This window comes from Scyliorhinus torazame, chromosome 9 (genome assembly GCF_047496885.1).
Source record: "Scyliorhinus torazame isolate Kashiwa2021f chromosome 9, sScyTor2.1, whole genome shotgun sequence".
Taxonomy (NCBI): domain Eukaryota; kingdom Metazoa; phylum Chordata; class Chondrichthyes; order Carcharhiniformes; family Scyliorhinidae; genus Scyliorhinus; species Scyliorhinus torazame.
Genome location: NC_092715.1, coordinates 103,590,204 through 103,613,881, shown reverse-complemented (window position 1 = coordinate 103,613,881; position 23,678 = coordinate 103,590,204).

Below are 23,678 nucleotides of genomic sequence, written 5' to 3'. Positions count from 1 at the left end.
GCTCTGCTCCGTAATAGGTCATGAGGAAAGGCCAATCTTTGTGTCGCCACAGGAGTGATCCCTATCCTCTCCAGCAACTCCTGCAGCCTCCTAGAATTCTGTGAGGTATCTCAGCTATCCCCCCCTTCCCCGGTCTGGGCCAGCTCTCTCGTGTGCCAGCTTCGCTTTGATGAAGATGAAAGAAAGGCATGTGATTAGGGGGATGGAGCAGAAGTTGGGTTAAATGCATGTCCCCTGTGTGCGGAGAGCCCTCCCCAGAATGCTAGAGGATGGAGTGTGATCAACATGTGGTGATGTGAAAGTGCCCGTGGAAGAATGAGTGTTGATATGTGCTCCCACTAATATCTGTGTGAAATCCATGGAAAGTGTTGCCGAATACCTGATGCCATGATGAGAGTGATGGTGGCGGGAGCTGAGAGAGGAACAGATGAGTTCATTCACCTGCTGCCTGTACTACACTCCACCTCAGGTGTTGTTGCCAGCCAAGATGATCCCCTTGGCAACAACCTCCCAGATCAGTGAGGGACGTTCTGGTGCTTCCTGGAGCTAACCCTTGGGCAGAAAACATGCCTCTGCGCCAGGAAACCTCAAACCAAGGTGTCGAAGGCCTGGTGGCTGAAGTGGGGTGCTGTCTATTTTTTGAGTGAGGTGGATGTTTTGCTTGTAGCTGGATGTTATGTTGATCAATCTTCTGAGGTCAAGCGGACTGGAGCGAGTGAGATGTATGTGTTGGACTAGCATTTAAATATGGCGCCTGGACCTTTGAACCCATCGAATGCGGAGTCAGGAATGAGTTCACACCATTCCAGCCAGCGCTGGAATGGCTCCACTGGACTTTGACTAAAAGATGGAGAATTCCACCCAAAGGGGTGATTGCCGCAAACCATTTGATCTCAATCACTCTCTGATGCAAATTCCAGCAACAGTTTGCGGAAATTCATGGCAGGGCCTCAGGTGGGAAGCTAGCCCTTGCTCCTATTAAGGCCCATAAAGGGCCTTTTCCCATCCAGCCTCAATTGTTAGGCTGGCAGGCACCGGTTAGAGCAGGGAGGTAAACTGAATAAGTTAGAAATCGCCATCTCGGATGGGAAGGAGGGGAGAGCACCTCAATCTGAGGGAGTGCCCTCCCTTCTTGGACCTGGGAGCTCTGGCTCTCTCTCCCCCAGCTCGGCCTACTGTAGACACTGAGATTGCCCCCTCCACCCTCCCACTCCCCAGGTTATCTCCTACCCTTCCTCCCGTTGCACCCCTGGTGCTTACCTGAAGTGTGGTCCTGGGACTTAGGCTGAGGCATTGCACTGTAGTACATCTTCCAACCACTGCAGCGCTGTGCCTAGAGGGGCTGGAGATCTGTTGACCAATCTGATTGGCTGATAGCTTTCCAAGATGAGACTTGCTGCCAAAGATGAATTGAATTACTCCCTGCTGCCAACCAAGGCTTAAATGAGTCTGAAATAGCAGCGGGCCTCTCCTGATTGGCGGGGATGGGTTACATGCTGACTCTCAGAATGGCGGGCGCCGAGCGTGTTTGGTTGGTCCCTACTTGAAAAGTTTGACATCATTTGCATTCAACAACATTAATTTGCACTCTTTTGATATCAATGGCACTCATTTGATATAAATTACACTTATTTGATATCAATTACACTCAAGAGCAGTCACTTCTCTACTATTTAACATCAATTGCACTGAAAAGCTATCATTTAACTATCATTTGACATCAGTTGCACTCAAAACCAATCATTTAGCTATCATTTAACATTACATGTACCATAACTGATATCAATGTCATCAATTGCCCCAAACCACAAATTTCAAACATTTGCGATTAACATCCCTTAAACATTTGGACATCATAAATGATCATACAATTTATTTTCATTTGCTGGAGAACTGACGGGAATCCTCCATGTCAGTTCCTTAGGAAGGCCCAATGGAATCAAGTGCCTTTCAGACGCATAAGTGTCCAGTATTGGGCCTTCCCAATCATTGAGTTCTGGCAGACATTCTGCCTGCCAAGAGCTACCAGCCAATCACACGCTGGCACACCACACACCAGCAGCTCAAACTAGAGTGGCAACTAGCAGCAATGCACCCACCAGAGGACCAGGAGTATCTTAGGATCCCAGACAAAAGGTAAGTGAAGGCGGGATAGGGATTGCAGGGTGGAAATAATAATAATAATCTTTATTATTGTCCCAAGTGGGCTTACATTAACACTGCAATGAAGTTACTGTGAAAATCCCCAAGTCGCCACATTACAGCGCCTGTTCGGGTACACAGAGGGAGAATTCAGAATGTCCAATTCACCTGACAAGCACGTCTTTCGGGACTTGTGGGAGGAATCCGGAGCACCCGGAGGAAACCCACGCAGACACAGGTAGAACATGCAGACTCCGCACAGACAGTGACCCAAACCGGGAATCGAACCTGGGACCCTGCTGCTGTGAAGTAACAGTGCTAACCACTGTACTACTGTGTATTTCCTTCTCCAGGATTGTGAGGGTGGTGGTGGTGGGGGGGGGAGGGGGGAGAGACAAGGGGCCGTGGGGTTAGAGGCAAGGGATGGGAGGTGGATTTCAGCAGGCACCCCCATCCTGCCCAATGCCTCGTTAATCAAAGAAGAAGATATAATCACCTTATAGGGATTAATGATTTCCCATGAGATAGCATTAGGACGTCTTCAAAAAACCTCTTGCTCCATTAGGACCCAAGTCTTTTGCCAATGACACCCAATGATGGATAGTAATAGCTAATCCACATGACTTAATGTTAGTTGTATAATTCACCATGTTGTTTTTGTTACTTTGTTACTTATTTGTGGCATGTGACCACTGTCAAAGCTGACATTTCTTGCAAATCCCTCATTACCCTTAACTGAATGGCTTGCTGAGGCATTTCAGAGGCAGCCTATAGGGCTAGAGTCGCATTCATGCCAGTCTCGGTAAGGACCGCAGTTGACCTTTCCTAAAGTGAACCTCATGGGTTTTTATGGCAGCCACTTGGTCCCATTACTCCTATTATCTTTCTATTCCAGATCTATTTCTTAACTGAATTTAAATTCCCCCGGTGGGATTTAAACTCATATCTCTTGATCATTAGTCCAGGCCTTTGGATTACTAGTCCAGTAATGTAACCACTTTCCTACAATTCCCTGTACTACAGTTTTCAGCACAGCTGCCCATTTTTCAGAATAGTTAGTGTGGTAGCAGCAAAATGTTGTTTACTTTCACCATTAGATAATTCACTATTTTAATGCTTTTCATCAAACAATTTCAGTCCTGCATTTTTTTCTCTTGAAGACAGACATACAAAAATGAAGCCAGAAATGTATGTAACACCATTGATATTCCACTGTACACAACCTGGAGCACCTGAACAGCTGGATTTTTAACACAGTCTTCCACCCTAGAAGTGGCATTAGGCACTGTAAAGATTTAAATTATTCACAAATATGCCTGACAGATTTTCTAAATTACCCTCAATGACAAATGCACATTCCTTCTGGTTTATGTTGTACTCCCTTTTTGAAGGCCTGTGGCAATTCCAAGTATTAATTAAAATATATGGCCTCAATTTGTCATCATTTGTAGAGGTGCTGATTGACCTCCATTTCATGTTAGGAAAATACAAAGACCTTAAATATCTCTAACTATTGGAATATTTTAGGCAGAATAATAAAATTGACATCAAACATTTTCCAATATAACAAAGCCTAGCAATAAGAAAACAAAATCCGATTATTTCAAATTTCACTGGTGATTTCATCAGACCAAGGAAGGTGAAATATGTTGCTTTTCATTTTTTCGGTTAATAGTGCTATTCCTCATAATGACAGAGTTCTCTCATGGCACAATATCTTACAAGACCCTTGTGGAAACCTAAAGTGACAAAATATGAAAATAATAAACAAATGTGTCCCGGGCCTGAATTTTATATTCTGAGGTTGGGAGCGCATGTAAAATTGTCGAAAATGACATTGGGCGTGTGTCCTGACATCGTTGTGCAGGAGTGCAATATTGAGGCTGGTAGGAATGCATGAGAGTCAGTACCACGTCCACTGAGAATTAAAGGGCCAATTAAGGCCATTTAAAAAGCCTATGAACACAGATTTTACATTGCACTCATTGTTTGGGCAGACAGGGCAGGTGTGTGTTATGCTTTTATCATTTTGTCATTCAAGGGTGGGATATAAGGCCCTCGGAGAACAAACACTTTCATTTTATTTGTGATTTTGTTGCTGTCATATTTCTGAGTTTTGCCAGATTTCATTTTGACTTAGCTTTCCAAGCTCCTTCATCTAAAAATCTGTGCCAAAGATCTAACACAATACATCAGAATGTACAAACTATTTGAAATGTTGATGTTTACAAAATATATTGGCCTGGAAAATCTATTGTCATTTGGCATATTGCCACTGTTATTATATGGGAACAGGCTGGGAAGTTGTGATGATGGTTCGGGCTCTCTGAATGACAGATTCCCCATGGCACAAGCCTTCATAATGACCCAGCTACAAATACTGCAGGTTTTTCATTGTGGGTGTTCCAACTGACCAAGCAGTAAATGCAGAATATGAACAAATCCCTGCACAATTAAAAACAGTCTCTTAAAATGGATTCCCCTCCAAAAAGGAACAAACACACTTTGTTTGCAGTACCCAGCACTCCTTCACTCACTTCAACACCCCACCACAGCCACTGGCTTTTGCTGCACTGCCTCAGTCAGGCAGTCCAGAACTGCTGTACTAGGTCAACCAGATGCATCCTTGATGGAATGATGTCTACCACGTTGGCACATTCAGCTCTCTGGAGTTCAGTAGATTATGGGTTCAACTCCCACTCCAGAGAGTTGAGCACGTGGTATTATAATCCCAACACAGTCCTGAGGGAGTGCTGCACTGTCTGTGGTGCCTATGTTCAAGTGAGATGTTAATCCGAGACCGCGTCTACCCTCTCACATAGATATAAAAGATCCAACATTGCTGCCTATGGGAGCTTGCTGTGCATAAATTGGCTGGTATATTTTTCACATTATAACAGTGACTACAGTTCAAAAACCAGCAAGGCACTCTGCTCTGGGATATCCTGAAGTCATGAAAGGTGTTGGAGAATTTCTTTTCACTTTTTTTATTTTTTCCCTGGTGTGAATAGATGAAGGGAACTCCCCCCCACCTTCTACCCCCCACCTTCTACCCCCCACCTTAACCACCCCACCTCCACCTTGACCACCCATCACCCCGCCATCCTGCCAGATGTGACTGCCTTCATTGCAACCAGGCATACTATTTGGATGAGGACGATGACTCATACCAGCAGTTACACTACATAGGAGCACCACGAGTACCGCCGATCCATGTCACACTCCAGATGGAAAGCCACCCCATACGGATGGAGTTGGATACTAGAGCAGAAGTCTCTGTGGTCAACTGCCGGATGGTGGGTCTCTCCAGAACCAGGGGTCACAGTCTGAGGCTTCAGGGTAAACCATTTCGGACAGAGATGAAGAGACATTTCTTCACCCAAAAAGTGATGAGCCTGTGAAATTCATTAACACAGGAAGTAGTTGATGCTAAATCATTGAATATATTCAAGAGGCGGCTGGATATAGCACTTGGGGCAAATGGGATCAAAAGCTATGGGGAGAAAGCAGGATTAGGCTACTGAGTTGGATGATCAGCCATGATCGTGATGAATGGCGGAGCAGGCTCGAAGGACCAAAGGGCCTCCTCCTGCTCTATGTATGTTCGACCAAATTCGATCGGGCATCCAGATATTGGTCCTGCGGGATATAGCTGCCAGCCTGGCAATTTAAATGGTTATAAATTTTCTACGCCCAGCTCCAGTTGAAATGAAAGACGATGTGTGGTAGAACTGGCAAATTTTCCACTTGCAATGGTAAAACTACAAGATTGCAATATGTTTAATTAATGAGCTGGAGCTGATAAGAGTAGCAACACTTTTAACCCTGTTGAGGAGAGACTGTTACAGATTGTATTCTACATTAAATATCTCCAAAGAACAGGAAAAACAGACAACAGAAATTTTGAAAACCTTGAAATCATACTTTGAACCTTCCCACAGGAACATAACTTTGAACATACTGTGTTCCACAGTAGGGCTCAAGGTAAAAAGAGTCAATTGATCGGTGCAGCACCGCAGTAACACGGTTTACAGAATCCATGTGAATTTGGCAAGTAAAAAGTGATCTCATTAAAGATAAAACTCTCTTTGGCATAAGAAAACCTACAATGAGAGCAAGTCAACTGAGATAGAAGAAACTTACTCTCAAGGAAAGCAGTAACTCTGTGCAGAAACATGGAGGCTGTAAGACATCAGCTCGAGGAGCTATCTGGCAGAATAGACCAGGAGATATATTATGCTGAGAGACATTCCAGGCCGAAAGAGCAGAACAATCATAAACAAAGGACAGGATGAAAATACTGCAGAGGACATCACATTAAATAAAAGAAGAATTATCCAGCATGGGGAAAGCAGTGTTTTAACTGCAAGAAGCTGAAGCGTTTTGCATACAAATTTTGGCTAGAAATAAGCAAAACAAGCCTATAAAGATGGTCACTGGAGAGATATCAGCTGAAGAGTCTGATGAAGCACTATATACCGTGCAACAAGTTGGCTCCATTAAGTCTATAGGTGATAAATTATTTGTGACTGTTAAAGTGATGACCACAGAAGGAGAGAATCAAGTGAGCAAGTAGCTTTAAATAGACACCCGTGTGTTTTGTAACTTCATGACCTTCGCAAGCCTGTGCAAAGTAACTCAACATGGCAATCCAAAAATGAATCTCTCAAAGTAAGGTTGAGGCTATATGATTGTACTATATTCATACCAAGAGGACAAATTACTGTGAGAGTCCAGTGCAATGGCAAGAATGTAGATCTGGAGTTCCAGATCATAGATGGTACATAACAACCACTCATCTCAGCCGAAGCAAGTTAAAACTTGGACTGGTAACTGTAAACATACCAAAAGGGATTTACAATGTGTTGTAGCACACAAAACTATTTACTGATGAACAGATCCTAGAGAAGTACAAAGATATGTTTACAGGCTTGTGTTGTCGACTGGCAGAATATTATCTTGACGTAGATGAGAGTGTAAGGCCAATTCAGTATCTGCTGAGAAGAGCTTCAGTTGGCCTCAAGTCCAGCATAAAAGACAAGATAGAGGAGCTGGAAAAGAAGAGAGTGATCAAGAAAGTGACAACTTCTATAGACTGGATTAGCAGCATGGTAGCAGTGAAACAACCTGGACAGCTGAGAGTATGTTTCGACCCAAAGGATCTAAATAAAGTGCTGACAAGATCTCACTACACCATGCCAACGACTGAAGGAATTTTGCCACAACTTACCAAGGTAAAGATCTTCGTTACCTGAGATGTAAAGGGTGCTTATTAGCAAGCAAAGCTGGATGAAAGCAGCAGCTTTCTAACAATGTCCTGGACGCTGTTTGGGAGATATAGATGTTGCGTGTGCAGTTTGGAATATCCATGACTCCAGGAGAGTGTAACTGCAGACAACATCAGGTAATCAGTGATCTTCCCAGAGTGTGTGGAGTCTGCACATTGTCCCTGTGTCTGCGCGGGTTTCCTTCGGGTACTCTGGTTTCCTCCCACAAGTCCCGAAAGCTGTTACGTAACTTGAACATTCTGAATTCTCCCTGTGTGTATCCAAAGAGTGTGGCCACTAGGGGCTTTTCACAGTAATCAGCAGTTAGGGGCTGGTTTAGCACAGGGCTAAATAGCTGGCTTTTAAAGCAGACCAAGGCAGGTCAGCAGCGCGGGTTCAATTCCCGTACCAGCATCCCCGAACAGGTGCCGGAATGTGGCGACTAGGGGCTTTTCACAGTAACTTCATTTGAAGCCTACTTGTGACAACAAGCGATTTTCATTTTCATTCATTTCAACTTCATTGCAGTGTTAATGTAAGCCTACTTGTGACAATAAAGATTATTATTATTATTAAAAGCATATTGGGCTTACTGAGAAGAAACAACAGCCCAAGATGGCATCCTGTACGAAGGAAATAGAGTCTGTATCAGAGAGTCAGTGCTGACTTGATGGGCTGAAAAGCCTCCTTCTGGACTGTAGGAATTCTATGGTTCTAGGAAACCCATGCAGACACGCGGAGAATGTACAAACACCACACAGTCACCCAAGGTCCCTGGTGTTTTGAGGCAGCAGTGCTAACTAGTGTGCCACTGTGTTAAATATGTTTCAGCCTTGTTTAGTTCAATTATCTTATTCATTTATAATTATCTCCATTCAATGTTGTGTTCCGATGTTTCAGTAAGATGCATGATCAATTGAACAAAGACTAGAGTTGGTTACAACTGAGGCTTTATTGCTCTAAGATGTGTGGCCTCCCACAACAGCTGGCAAAATGGCTGCTGAATGGAGGACACAGGGCGGAGCCAGCAGGCAGGGACTACCGGCGAACCTGTAGTACAGGTCCTACCTTACATCACCTAATAAAGGTGTAAAAGTGGTTTACCACATTCACCCCCTGTTAAAATTGAGTCCGGCGGGGATGCTGGAGAACTAGATACAGCAATGAATCTATATTTACAGTATTTGAGCAGAAAGAAATGCCTTTTGAAGTCCGGCGGACCAGTTACAGCTTTAACCGGTCCGGTGCCTTGATGTTCCGCTGCGAGCGACGTAGTGATGGCGGCGATGTCGATGCTGGCCCGATGTTAGGTGACTCTGGGAGCGTACCAAAATCCTCTTCATCCTCGGGCGTGGGCAGGGGAAGGACGGATGGTCCTGGTGGGGTTCATGCTGGGAGCGCCAGGGGAGGGGAGGGTGGCACCGGGCCGGAGGGGTGTGTGTGTGTGGAACCTGCTGGTGCCAGGTCCCTGAGGGAGACAGTATCCTGGCAGCCATCGGGGTACGCCACGTAGGCATACTGGGGGGTTGCATGGAGCAATTGCACCCTCTCCACCAACAGGTCCGCCTTGTGGGGTCGGACGTGCCTACGGAGCAGGACTGGTCCTGGAGCTGCGAGCCAAGTGAATGAATGAAAATTGCTTATTGTCACAAGTAGGCTTCAAATGAAGTTACTGTGAAAAGCCCCTAGTCGCCACATTCCGGCGCCTGTTCGGAGAGGCTGGCACAGGAATTGAGCCGTGCTGCTGGCCTGCCTTGGTCTCCTTTCAAAGCCAGCGATTTAGCCCAGTGTGCTAAACCAGGAGTGACACCCCGGATGTAGACTACCTGGGGAAGGCAAAAAGATGTTCATGGGGTGTGTTGTTAGTGGCGGTGCACTGCAGTGACCGAATGGAGTGGAGTGCATCAGGGAGGACCTCCTGCCAGCGAGAGGCTGGGAGGTTCCTGGACCGTAGGGCCAGTTGGACGGCCCTCCATACCGTCCCGTTCTCCCTCTCTACCTGCCCGTTTCCCCGGGGGTTAAAGCTTGTCGTTCTGCTGGAGGCGATACCCCTGCTGAGCAGGAACTGACGCAGCTCATCGCTCATGAATGAGGATCCCCTGTCACTGTGGATATAGGCGGGGAAACCGAACAGAGCGAAGATAGTGTTTAGGGTTTTGATCACGGTGGCAGAAGTCATATCGGGGCATGGGATGGCGAAGGGGAATCGGGAGTACTCATCGACCACACTGAGAATATACGTGTTTCGGTCAGTGGAGGGAAGGGGCCCTTTGAAATCCACGCTGAGGCATTCAAAGGGGCAGGAGGCCTTCACCAGGCGTGCACGGTCTGGCCGGTAGAAGTGTGGCTTGCACTCCACACAGACTTGGCAGTCTCTGGTGATTGTCTGTACTTCCTCGACGGAGTAGGGCAGATTGCGAGCCTTGACAAAATGGTACAACCTTGTGACTCCCGGGTGACAAAGGGCTGTCGTGCAGGGCCCGGAGTCGGTCTACTTGTGCTCTGGCACATGTACCTCAGGATAGGGTGGCTGGGGCTCGTTGAGTTTGCCAGGGTGATACAAAATCTCGTAATTATAGGTGGAGAGCTCTATCCTCCACCTCAAGATTTTATCGTTTTTGATCTTGCCCCGCTGTGTGTTATTGAACATGAAGGCTACCAACCGTTGGTCAGTGAGGAGGGTGAATCTCCTGCCAGCCAGGTAATGTCTCCAATGCCGCACAGCCTCAACAATAGCTTGGGCCTTTTTTTCGACTGATGAGTGCCGAATTCCTGAGGCATGAAGGGTGCGGGAAAAGAATGCCACGGGTCTGCCTGCCTGATTGAGGGTGCCAGCTAGGGCGACATCCGGTGCGTCGCTCTCTACTTGAAAGGGCAGTGTCTCGTCCACTGCATGCACCCGGCCTTGGCGATATCAGCTCTGATAAGGGCGAAGGCCTGTTGTGCCTCGGCCGCCAGGGGAATGTGTGTGGACTGTGTGAGTGGGTGAGCCTTGTCCGCATAGTTTGGGACCCACTGGGCATAGTATGAGAAGAACCCCAGGCAGCTTTTGAGGGCCCTGGGGCAGTGGGGAAGGGGGAGCTCCATGAGGGGGCGCATGCAGTTGGGATCGGGCCCCAGAACTCCATTCTGGACCACATAGCCAAGTATGGCTAAGCGGATCGTGCTGAACACGCACTTCTCCTTGTTGTAGGTGAGGTTGAGGAGAGTGGCGGTGTGGAGAAATTTGGCAAGGTTGGCATCGTGATCCTGGTGGTCATGGCCGCAGATGGTGACGTTGTCTAGGGACGGGAAGGTGGCCCGCAAACCGTACCGGTCGACCATTCGGTCCATCTCCCTTTGTAAGACCGAGACCCCATTAGTGACGCCGAAGGGAACCCTGAGGAAGTGATAGAGACGGCCGTCTGCTTCGAAAGCAGTGTATGGACGGTCTGATTTACAAATGGGGAGCTGGTGGTAGGCGGATTTGAGGTCTATCGTTGAGAAGACCCGGTACTATGCAATCTGATTGACCACATCAGATATGCGTTGGAGGGGGTACGCGTCGAGCTGCATGTACCGATTGATGGTCTGGCTGTAGTCCACGACCATTCTGTGTTTCTCCCCAGTTTTAACGACTACCACTTGGTTTCTCCAGGGGCTGTTGCTGGGCCTCTATGATGCCTTCCCAAAGCAGCCGTTGGAACTCAGACCTGATGAAGATCCTGTCCTGGGTGCTGTACTGTCTGCTCCTGGTGGCGACGGGTTTGCAATCCGGGGTTAGATTTGCGAAGAGAGAAGGCGGATCGACCTTTAGGGTCGCGAGACCGCACACAGTGAGGGGTGGTAGGGGCCCGCCGAATTTGTGGGTTCGGCTCTGGACATTGCACTGGAAGTCCAGGCCTAGTAGTAGAGCAGCGCAGAGGTTAGGGAGGACGTAGAGGCGGAAGCCGCTGAATTCTACGCCCCGGACCGTGAGTGTGACCATACAGTACTCCCGGGTCGTGACAGAATGGGATCCAGAGGCCGGGGAGATTCTTTGGTTGGCGGAGTGTACCGCGAGGGAGCAGCACCTTATCGTATCCGGGTGTATGAAGCTTTCGGTGCTCCAGGCATCCAGCAGGCATGTGGCCATTGATTTTCATGCTGGTCGATGCAGCGGACGAGACTGGTTGATCGTCACTGAGGCGAGTCGTGGTCGGTCGTCGCTGGCGTTGGATGATGGGGAGCCTGGGGGGCCCAGGTCCTGTGTAGCCATCTGGGATGGCCACTTCCCGGTTATAAAATGGACACTCGCAAAGAAGGCAGGGAAAATTGGACAATACTAAGAAACAAGCAGGTGCAAGCTCTGTCTGTTGATTAGAACCTTAAACTCTTAGACAGGACAGAAACTGCCAAGCAATCTACATACTAATGAGCCATCTCCGGAGACAAAAGGGAAACATTTAGATACACAATGTTAAGGCAGACTCCCCGGCGCCAGAAGAGACTAAAAAAGCAGATCAACGGTCACAAGGACACGCCCAGCGATCAGGGAACCACCCCTTTATTAGAGGAAGATCAATACGACTGATTGGGGAAAGACACAATTAATTGAGGCCAAGTTCAAGACCCGCCCAAAAGCGCGCAAAACCCTTTTTAGTATAAAAGGTATTCCCCAAGGGAGAATTTTTCTCCTTTGGCTTTGGTTCTCAACGAAGAGAGAGATCAGCCTAGCAGCTGCATCAGACCAAGTAAGTTCCAAGTCAATGCACGCTACGAGATAGACGCTCCTAGTTGCTACCCTGTAAACAACTCAACCCAGCAGCCTCAGACCCGAGCAACGGCCATTATTCCTCTGACTGAGTGGGCACCTGAAGCTAAGTATAGCTTTTAGTAATAGTGGTAGTTTAGTTTGCAAAGTTTATGCATGAGCAGATTTGACTGTGTGTAAATAAATGAGGATTGCTTTTGAACTTACTAACTGATGTAGCGAGTCATTGAACAGTATTTGGTCTGAACCTTGTGGCGGTGTCGAAAGATACCTGGCGACTCTTGAGCAAACGTAATTAAACAGAGCTAAATTAAGAAACAGCCAAAGTTAGCAACACCTGGAATGCTGTCGGTGTCCATGCCCCGTGGGGGAGACAGGATGTCGGCACCTGAAGATCCTGCTGTGGACAAAATGGGCCGCACGTTGCGGGGGTTGGACAAGATGGTGGCACCCATGGGCCGCACGTGGACTGAGGGGATGAAGATGGCGACACCCATTGTGTGTAGACTAGGGGGGTGGAGCTAATAGCGGCGACTGCGCGGGCCTGGCACACGGCGAAGTGCCCCTTTTTGCCGCAAGCCTTGCAAAGGGCTGCGCGGGCCGGGCAGCATTGGCAAGGGTGTTTCTGCTGGCCGCAGAAGTAATATCGGGGACCCCCGGGGTGCACGGGCTGGCGCGTGGCGCAAGCGTACTGGCTGGGTAAAGCCCCCGCTGGGGCAGCCGTTTGTGGGGTCCACGATGGGTAGGAGGGGTGGGCTGCACGGCTGGGGGGGGTTAGGCCTGAATGTTGCGCGAGACGACCATCATAATGAGCGCTAGCTTCTTTGTCTCAGCTAGATCAAGCGTGGCCCCTTCTAACAGTCTTTGGCATATGTGGTCCGACCCAATCCCCATAACGAACGCATCCCACATAAGGAGGTTTGAATGTTCAGTGGCCGTAATGGCCTGACAGTCACAGTCCCGGACGAGTGGGATTAGGGCCCGCCAGATGTCTTCCATGGACTCACCAGGGAGTTGAGAGCGAGTGGCGAGTACGTGCCTGGCGAAGAGCGTGTTCGTTTTCTGTGCGTAGTTTTCTTTGAGAAGCGCCATCGCGTCGGCGTAGTTTGGGGCGTCCTGGATCAGCGGAAACACGTTGGAGCTCAACCTTGAGTACAGGATCTGTATCTCCTGAGCCTCCGGAACAGGGGTGGTCGCTGAGTTGATATACGCCTCGAAGCAAGCTAACCAGTGATTAAAGTCCTTTTCGGTGCCACTTGATTGCGGATCCAGCTGCAGGCGATCTGGTTTGATACGGAGGTCCATCTTTTAGAAAATCTTAGAGCAATAAATTGATGCACGATCAATTGAACAAAGACTAGAGTTGGATACAACTGAGGCTTTGTTGCTCTAAGATGTGTGGCCTCCCACAGCAGCTGACAAAATGGCTGCTGAATGGAGGACATGCATATTTATACTCCGCCTACTGGGTGGTGCCAGCAGGCAGGGACTACGGTGAACTTGTAGTACAGGTCCTACCTTACATCACCAAATAAAGGTGTAACAGTGGTTTACCACAATTTGTAGAAGACATTTGTAAAGTTTAATACAAAACATTTATTAACAAAAATAATTTTATAAATACAAAACTTTGAAACCAGTTAACATTTAAGGGGGCACGGTGGCACACTGCTGCCTCACAGTGCCTGGGTCCTGGGTTCAATTCCAGCCTCGGATGACTGTCTGTGTGGAGTTTGCACTTTCTCCCTGTGTCTGTGTGTGTTTCCTCCGGGTGCTCCGGTTTCCTCCCAGTTGAAAGATGTGCAGATTAGGTGGATTGGCCATGCTAAATTACTTCTTAGTGTTCAAAAGGTTAGGTGGGATTACTGGGTTATGGGGATATGGTAGAGGCATGAGCTTAAGTAGGGTGCTCTTTCCAAGGGCCAGTACAGACTTGATGGGCAGAATGGCCTCCTTCTGCACTGTAAATTCTATGATTGTATGTGCAGGTTAGGTGGATTGGCCCTGCTAAATTGTCCCTTTGTGTCCAAAAGGTTATGTGTGGTTACTGGGTTAGACGGATTGGGTGGGGGCCTCGGTAGGGTGCTCTTTCATAGGGTCGGTGCAGACTCAATGACCCGAATGGCCTCCTTCTGCATAGTAGGGATTCTATGATTTAACTTAATGTTTAAAGTTATCAACTGAACAATGACATAAAACTGCCTCAACTTTTACAAATTTCTTGCAATAAAATATAATTTCTCACTTAAACACAACAGTACTGTCTATTTGTAAAATGTAGGGAGGGAAAGGGGGGAAGAGAGGGAAGGGGAAGGCTTTGACAATTGTTAATTGGTCAGCTCAACATCCGAACACAACAGCTTGAAGGAATCAATAGCACAAGGATTGAGGCCATGATCATCCAAAACCAACTCCGCTTGGCCGTCCATGTGCTAAGGATGTCAGAGTCCCTACTGTCAAAGCATTTGTCTTCACTCAGCTCAAGGAAGGATCCCGAACAAGGGGATACAAAGAATACAAAGAATACTAAGAACAATACAACACAGGAACAGGCCCTTCTACCCTCCAAGCCTGTACCGGTCATGATACCAACCTTTGTCAAAATCCTAGCACTTCCTTGTGCCATATCCCTCTGTACCCATTTTATCCATGTATTTGTCTCGATGCCTTTTGAACGTTGTTAATATATCTGCTTCCACAACCTCCCCTGGCAACACGTTCCAGGCACTCATCACCCTCTGCATAAAAAACCTGCCTCGCACATCTCTGCTAAACTTTACCCCACGGAACTTAAACCTATGCCCCCTGGTGACTGACCCCTCCACCCTGAGAAACAGTGCCTGCCCACCCACTCTTTTCATGCCCCTCATAATCTTGTAGACCTCTATCAGGTCACCCCGCAACCTCTGTCTTTCTAATGAAAACAGTCCGAGTCTATTCAGCTCTCCACGTGGCTAACACCCTCTAGACCAGGCAGCATCCTGGTAAACCTCCTCTGCACTCTCTCCAAAGCCTCCACATCCTTCTGGTAGTGTGGCGACCAGAATTGTGCACAATATTCCAAGTGCAGCCTTACTAAGGTTCTATACAACTGTCGCATGACTTGCCAGTTTTATACTCGGTGCCCCGTCCAATGAAGGCAAGCATGCTGTCTGCTTTCTTGACTACCTTGTCCACTTGTGTTGCCACCTTCAAAGATCTGTGGACCTGCACACCCAGATCTCTCTGACATTTTATGTTCCGAAGAGTTTTACATTTACAGTATATTTCAGCTCTATGTTAGACCTACCGAAATGCATTACCTCACAATTGTCCAGATTAAACTCCATTTGCCATTTCTCTGCCCAAGTCTCCAACCTATCTATGTCCTGCTGTATCTTCTGACAAACCTCAACACTATCTGCCACTCCACCAACCTTGGTGTCATCCGTGAACTTACTAATCAGACCGGCTACATTTTCCTCCAAATAGTTTATGTACACCACAAACACAGAGGCCCCAGCACAGATCCCTGTGGAACACCATTACTCACAACCTTACATTCAGAAAAGCACCCTTCTACTGCTACCCATTGCCTTTTGTGACCGAGCCAGTTCTGTATCCATCTTACCACCTCACCTCTGATCCCATGCGATTTCACCTTTTGTACCAGTCTGCCCCGAGGCACCTTGTCAAAGGCTTTACTGAAGTCCATGTAAACAACATCCACTGCCCTCCCCTCATCAATCATCTTTGTCACCTCCTCAAAAAACTCAATCAAGTTAGTGAGGCACGACCTCCCCTTCACAAAACCATGCTCTCTATCACTTATGAGTCCATTTGTTTCCAAATGGGTAAAAATCCTGTCCCTGAGAATTCTCTCCAATAATTTACCTACTACCGACGTGAGACTCACCGGCCTAAAGTTTCCAGGATTATCCCGACTACCTTTCTTAAACAGCGGTACCACATTAGCTATTCTCCAGTCCTCTGGGATCTCACCTGTAGCCAATGAGGGCACAAATATGTCAGTCAAGACCCCAGCAATTTCCACCCTTGCTTCCCTCAGTATTCTGGGATAAATCCCATCTGGCCCAGGAGACTTATCTACCTTAATATATTTTAAAAGACCCAATACCTCCTCCTTTTCGATGTTAACATGATCCAGACTGTTCACACACCCTACCCAAGAATCAACTTCCACAAAGTCCCTTTCTTTAGTGAACACTGATGCAAAGTATTCATTTAGTACCTCATCCATTTCCTCTGGCTCAACACATAGATTCACCCCATTGTCCTTAAGTGGTCCAATCCTTTCCCTGGCCACCCTCTTGCTTTTTACATATGAATAAAAAGCTTCAGGATTGTTGCTAACTTTTGGTTGTTAATTAGTAATTTTCTCTGTTTGTTTAACCTTTGCTCTAGAGTCGCCAGGTATATTTATGATACCACCACGAGGTTCAAGTTCAAGTAATGATCAATAACTCAACACACCAATTAGTAAGATTCAAGTCAAAACACATTTATTATACACAGCGAATCACTATTCATGCATAAACTCTACTTTCTAGACTATTCCTATCACTAAAAAGCCAATACTTAGCGTTGGACTGCCCACCAGGTCAGGGGAACAAATGGCCTTTCGTTCGGGTCCTGAGTCTGCAGGATTCAAAAGCTGCTATTGACTGGTAGCTAGGAGCACCTATCTCGTAGCGAGCGTTGACTTGAGACTTACTTGGTTGGCGGCCGCTGGACAGTTCACTCTCAGGGCTTGCTTCACGTTGCTGAGTGACCCTGTCAAGAAGGATGATTTGAACTTGGGGGCTTTACTTTATAGTCCCCAGGGTCTTCCCGCCCTTCGGGGCTGGCCCCGTACCTGGTTCCAAGTGATTGGACTGCGTTCCGATCACTTGGATCGATTTCTCCAATACTGGAGTTGTTCCCTGATCGCTGGGCGGTCCCTAAGTGTCCATTGGCCTTCCTTTGTCTTGGCTCCTGCTGGCGCCAAGGAGTCTGGCTTGGCTTTATTCACCTTAACTGTTGCAATTGTGCCTTGGAATTGCTCATTACTATGCAGATGGCTGCTGGCTTCAGTGCTGTCTGGTTTCTTACAGGTTTCAAAACACATGATTTCTGTATTTGCGAGTCTTTGCCTGTGTTGGCTGAATTTCCCTTCAGCCTTTGCGGTTCGCCATTTTAAGTCAGGAAGTGGTCAACCCAGGTGGCTGCAGGATTCACCTTAATCTTACTTGCCAAGGACTTTTCATGACCCCTCCTAGCCCTCCTAATTTCCCACTTCAGTACCTTCCTACTTTCTTTATACTCCCCAAGGGTCTCGACTGTTCCCACCCTTCTAGACCGTACAAAAGTCTCCTTTTTCTTTTTGACGAAGTTCACAATATCCCTCGTTATCCAAGGCTCCCTAAGCTTCCCATACTTATCCTTCATCGCTCAGGAACGTGACTTTCCTGAATCCTAATCAACTGTCGCTTGAAAGACTCCCACAGGCCGGTTGCGGCAGGGATGAGCTAGCCGCACGTTTCGGCGGCTCCAGCTCCGACGGAACTTCGGGCTCTTTTAAGAGCCCCAACTTGGACGGCCGTAAAACCTGGTGCGAGGCACGAGGGAAGGGAGTCCCCCCCGAAAGACGGAGGGAAAAACCGGCGGCGGCGGCTGCAGCCCGAAGAATCTGCAGCCAGAAGATCAGAGAGAGAGAGAGAGAGGGAGTGAAACAAAATGGCGGCGGAGAAACCACAGGTGACATGGGGGCCTGAGCAGGACGAGGTGGTGAGACGATGCGTGGACCTGCTGAAGAAGGAGGTAATGACCCCGTTGTTACAGGCAATTGAGGGGCTTAAGGAGACTTTAAAGACCCAGGAGACGGAACTTCGTGTGGTGGAGCAGAAGGTGTCAGGTATTGAGGACGAGGTCCTGGGCCTGGCGGTCAAGACTCAGACGCACAAGGCACTTCATAAAAGGTGTGCTGACAGGATTGAGGCCCTTGAAAATGGAGCGCGAAGGAAGAACCTTAGGATACTAGGTCTCCCGGAGGGTGTGGAAGGAGTGGACTGTGGAGCGTACGCAAGTAAGATGCTGAGCTCACTGATGGGTGCTGAGGCCCCTGCGGGCCCCATGGAGGTGGAGTGGGCAAATCGGATCCCGGCGAGAAGACCAAAAGCGGGAGAACCACCAAGGGCGATAATTGTGCGATTCTACCGCCTTAAGGACAGAGAAGAGGTCCTGAGATGGGCCAAAAAGGTGCGGAGTAGCAGATGGGAGAATGCGGTGGTAAGGATCTACCAGGATTGGAGTGCGGAGGTGGCGAGAAGGAGGGCGAGCTTCAACCGAGCCAAAGAGGTTTTGCACAAAAGGAAGGTGAAGTTTGGGATGCGGCAGCCGGCAAGACTATGGGTCACGCATCAGGAGAGACACTATTATTTCGAGACGGCGGAGGAAGCATGGTCCTTCATCAATGAAGAGAAACTGGACCGGAACTGAGGGACTGATGCTGCAGGGAACTGTTATTGTTGTTATTATTGTTTTTGTTAATGGGATGGTGAAAGTTAAGCGAGAAGTAAACAGGGAAGGGGGGGGGACACTGGGGAAATGTGGGCGCCGGTGAGGGGGGAGAGGCGGGACATAGTCAGAGAATGGGGAAGGAGAGGGGGAGGGGAAAGGGAGCTGCGCCATAAGAGGCGGGACAGGTAAAGGGATGTTCCCGCGCTAGAAAGAATAAGGCGGGAAAACAGGCGCAAGGCGGATGGGAGTTCCCTCACACCGGGGGGGCCGAGGAGCGAGCAGGAGTAGCCGGGGTCAGTTGAAGTCAGCTGACTTACGGAAGTGATATGGGGGGAGCAATCAAGCTAGATAGGGATCTAGCGGGGGGGGGGGGGGGGGGGGGGGACAACTGGGTTGCTGCTGCGGAAATCCAAAAGGAAATGGCTAAAGATAAGGTGGTCGGGGGTGGAATGCGACGCTGGGGGAGCGAGCGGGAGCGCCGAGGCGGGATATGGGACTGGCCTAGAGAAGGTAATGGCTAGTCGACACAGGAGGGGGGCAGGTAGCCCCCCAGTGAGGCTGATCACGTGGAACGTGAGAGGCCTGAATGGGCCGATAAAAAGGACCCGAGCGCTCGCGCATTTGAAAGGACTAAGGGCAGACGTGGTTATGCTCCAAGAGACGCACCTAATGGTGGCGGACCAAGTTAGGCTAAGGAAAGGATGGGTGGGACAGGTGTTCCAGTCAGGACTGGACGCAAAGAACAGAGGGGTGGCCATTTTGGTGGGGAAACGGGTAGCATTTGAAGCAAAGAACATCGTAGCAGATAGTGGAGGTAGATATGTAATGGTGAGTGGTAGGCTGGAGGGAATGGAGGTCGTGTATGCCCCAAATTGGGACGATGCGGGGTTCATGAGACGGATGCTGGGGCGTATTCCGGACCTGGAGGCAGGAAATTTGATTTTAGGAGGGGACTTCAATACGGTGCTGGACCCGGGGCTAGATAGATCCAGCTCAAGGACTGGAAGAAGGCCGGCAGCGGCCAAGGTACTTAAGGGGTTTATGGACCAAATGGGGGGAGTGGATCCATGGCGATTTCTTAGACCCAGGGCTAGGGAGTATTCCTTCTTCTCCCACGTCCATAAAGTGTACTCCTGGATAGATTTTTTTGTTCTAGGAAGGTCGTTGATCTCTAGGGTGGAAGAAGCTGAATACTCAGCCATAGCGGTTTCGGATCATGCCCCACATTGGGTGGACCTGGAAGTAGGAGAGGACAGGGAGCAGAGAACACTCTGGCGATTAGATGTGGGACTGATGGCGGATGAGGGAGTGTGTGCAAGAGTGAGGGGGTGTATCGAGAGATACCTGGAGGTCAATGACGACGGCGAGGTCCCTGTGGGAGTGGTCTGGGAAGCACTAAAAGCGGTGGTCAGAGGAGAGCTGATTTCTATTGGGGCCCACAAAAGGAAAACAGAGGCCAAGGAAAGGGATAGATTACTGGGGGAGATTTTAAGGGTGGACAGGGAATTTGCAGAGACCCCGGAGGAGGAGCTGTACAGGGAGAGGAGACGACTCCAGACCGAGTTTGACCTTCTGACCACCAGAAAGGCGGAGGTACTGTGGAGGAAGGCACAGGGGAGGAGGTATGAATATGGGGAAAAGGTTAGTCGCCTGTTGGCGCACCAACTGCGAAAGAGGGCAGCAGCGAGGGAGATAGGAGGAATTAGGGATGAAAGGGGAGACACCGTACGAAGGGCAGGAAAGATAAATGAGGTGTTTAAGACCTTTTATGAAGAACTGTATAGGTCTCAGCCCCCAGAGGGAGAGGAGGGGATGCGGCAGTTCCTGGACCAGTTGAGGTTCCCGAAAGTGGAGGAGCAGGCGGTGGCAGGCCTGGGGGCGCCGATTGAGGTGGATGAGGTTATTAAGGGACTGGGAAGCATGCAAGCAGGGAAGGCCCCGGGGCCAGACGGGTTCCCGGTGGAATTCTACAGAAAATATGTGGACTTGGCGAGGACGTTCAATGAGGCCAGGGAAGGGGGGACACTACCCCCGACAATGTCGGAGGCGACGATATCGCTAATTTTGAAGAGGGACAAAGATCCGATGCAGTGTGGGTTCTATAGACCTATTTCACTATTGAACGTGGACGCCAAACTGCTAGCAAAGGTGCTGGCATCGAGGATAGAGGACTGTGTCCCAGGGGTGGTGCACGAAGACCAGACAGGGTTCGTAAAAGGGAGACAATTGAATGTTAACGTGCGATGGCTATTAGGGGTGATAATGATGCCCTCAGTGGAGGGGGAGGCAGAGATAATGGCGGCAATGGACGCAGAGAAGGCATTTGATAGGGTGGAGTGGGAGTATTTATGGGAAGTGTTAAGGAGGTTTGGGTTTGGGAACGGATTTATTCGCTGGGTTAGACTGCTTTATGGGGCACCGACGGCAAGCGTAGTTACAGGTCGACATAGATCGGAGTATTTCCGATTATATAGGGGAACAAGACAGGGATGCCCGCTGTCTCCATTGTTGTTTGCGCTGGCAATTGAACCTCTGGCTATGGCGCTGAGAGACTCCAGGAAATGGAGAGGGGTGACTAGAGGGGGAGAAGAACACCGAGTTTCGTTTTACGCGGATGACCTATTGCTATACGTGTCGGACCCAGCGGGGGGGATGATAGAGGTTATGCGAATCTTGAGGAGGTTCGGGGAATTTTCGGGGTATAGGTTAAACATGGGGAAGAGTGAATTATATGTGATACATCCAGGGGACCAGAGTAGAGAGATAGAAGGCTTACCGCTAAGGAAAGTGGAAAGAAACTTCCGATACTTGGGGATTCAGATCGCTAGGAGCTGGGGAACCTTGCACAGACTTAATCTGACACGGCTGGTAGAACAAATGGAGGAGGACTTTAAGAGGTGGGACATGCAGCCTTTATCACTGGCGGGCAGGGTGCAAGCAATTAAGATGATGGTCCTCCCGAGGTTCTTATTTGTATTTCAATGTCTCCCTATTTTAATCACCAGGACCTTTTTTAATAAAATAGATAGGAGCATTACGAGCTTTGTGTGGGCAGGGAAAGTTCCGAGAGTAAGGAGGGGGTTCCTTCAGCGCAGTAGGGACAGAGGACTGGCACTACTGAACTTGGGAGATTATTATTGGGCCGCCATTGTGGCAATGATACGTAGATGGATGATGGAGGGTGAGGGAGCGGCGTGGAAAAGGCTGGAGAGAAGGTCCTGTAAAGGGATGAGTCTAGAGGCGCTGGTGACGGCGCCGCTACCGTTCTCACCGAAAAAGTACACCACGAACCCGGTGGTGGCGGCAACACTGAACATATGGGGACAGTGGAGGCGACAGAGAGGGGTGCGGGGAGCCCTGGTGGGGTCCCCTATCAGGAACAACCATAGGTTCGCCCCAGGAAGAATGGATGGAGGATTTCAAAGCTGGTACCAGTTGGGAATTAGGAAGGTGGGAGATTTATTCATAGATGGGACTTTTGCGAGCTTGGGAGCACTGGAGGAAAAGTATAAGTTACCCCGGGGGAATTTCTTGAGATATATGCAGGTGAGGGCGTTTACTAGACAACAGGTGAGGGAATTTCCGCGGCTCCCGACACAGGGGATACAGGACAGGATGCTTTCAGGGGTGTGGGTCGGAGAGGGCAAGGTGTCAGAGATTTTTGAGAGATGAGGGAAGAGGGGGAGGAGTCGGTGGGCGAACTAAAAAGAAAGTGGGAAGAAGAATTAGGGGAGGAGATAGAGGAGGGTATGTGGGCTGATGCCCTAAGCAGGGTAAATTCCTCTTCCTCATGCGCCAGGCTTAGCCTGATTCAATTTAAGGTGCTACATAGAGCACACATAACGGGGGCAAGATTGAGCAGGTTCTTTGGAGTGGAGGACAAATGTGGGAGGTGTGGCGGGAGCCCGGCAAACCATGCACATATGTTTTGGGCGTGCCCGGCACTGGAAGGGTATTGGAAGGGAGTGACGGGAGTGATTTCGCAGGTGGTGAAGGCCCGGGTCAAACCAGACTGGGGGTTAGCTCTATTTGGAGTTGCGGAAGAGCCGGGAGTGCAGGAGGCGAAAGAGGCCGATGTCGTGGCCTTTGCGTCCCTCGTAGCCCGGCGCAGGATCCTACTCATGTGGAAGGAGGCGAAACCCCCCGGACTGGAGGCCTGGGTAAACGATATGGCGGGGCTTATTAAACTGGAGCAGATAAAGTTTGCCCTGAGAGGATCGGCTCAAGGGTTCACAAGGCGGTGGCAGCCATTTCTCGACTACCTAGGGGAACGTTAGAGGGAAGACGGATGACCAGCAGCAGCAACCCAGGGGGGAGGGGGGGAGGCAGTTCAGTATAGGTCAATAGAGTACGAGGTTTTGTTACTTGTATATTATTACTATTATTATTATTATTGTTAAAAAGTTTAAAAATGTCTGTTTTGTTACTGTTATCGTTTCGCTTGTTTTGTAAGCGGGAAAAATGTTGCTCAGGGAAAAAAAATTTTCAATAAAATATATTTAATTTAAAAAAAAGAAAGACTCCCACATGTCCGATGTTGATTTATTATCCAAACGTCGCACCCAATCCAAATTCTTCAATTCCTGTCTAATGTTATCGTAAATTGCCTTTCCCCAGTTTAGCACCTTAACGCGAGGGTTACCCTCATCCCTGTCCAAAAGTACCCTAAAACTTACAGAATTGTGGTCACTACTCCCAAAATGTTCCCCTACTGAAACTTCAACCACCTGTCCAGGCTCATTCCCCAGTACCAGGTCCAATACTGCCCCTTCCCTCATTGGGCTATCTACATACTGCATCAAGGAGCCTTCCTGGATACACCTTACAAACTCTGCCCCATCCAAACTCCTAGCACTAAGTGAGTCCCAGTCAATATAGGGGAAGTTAAAATCTCCTCCCACAACAATCCTGTTACTTTTGCACCTATCCAAAATCTCTCTACCTATCTGCTCCTCTATCTCTTGCTGGCAGTTGGGGGGCCTGTAACAAATGCCCAACATTGTGATTGCCCCTTCCTGTTCCTAAGCTCTACCCAGATT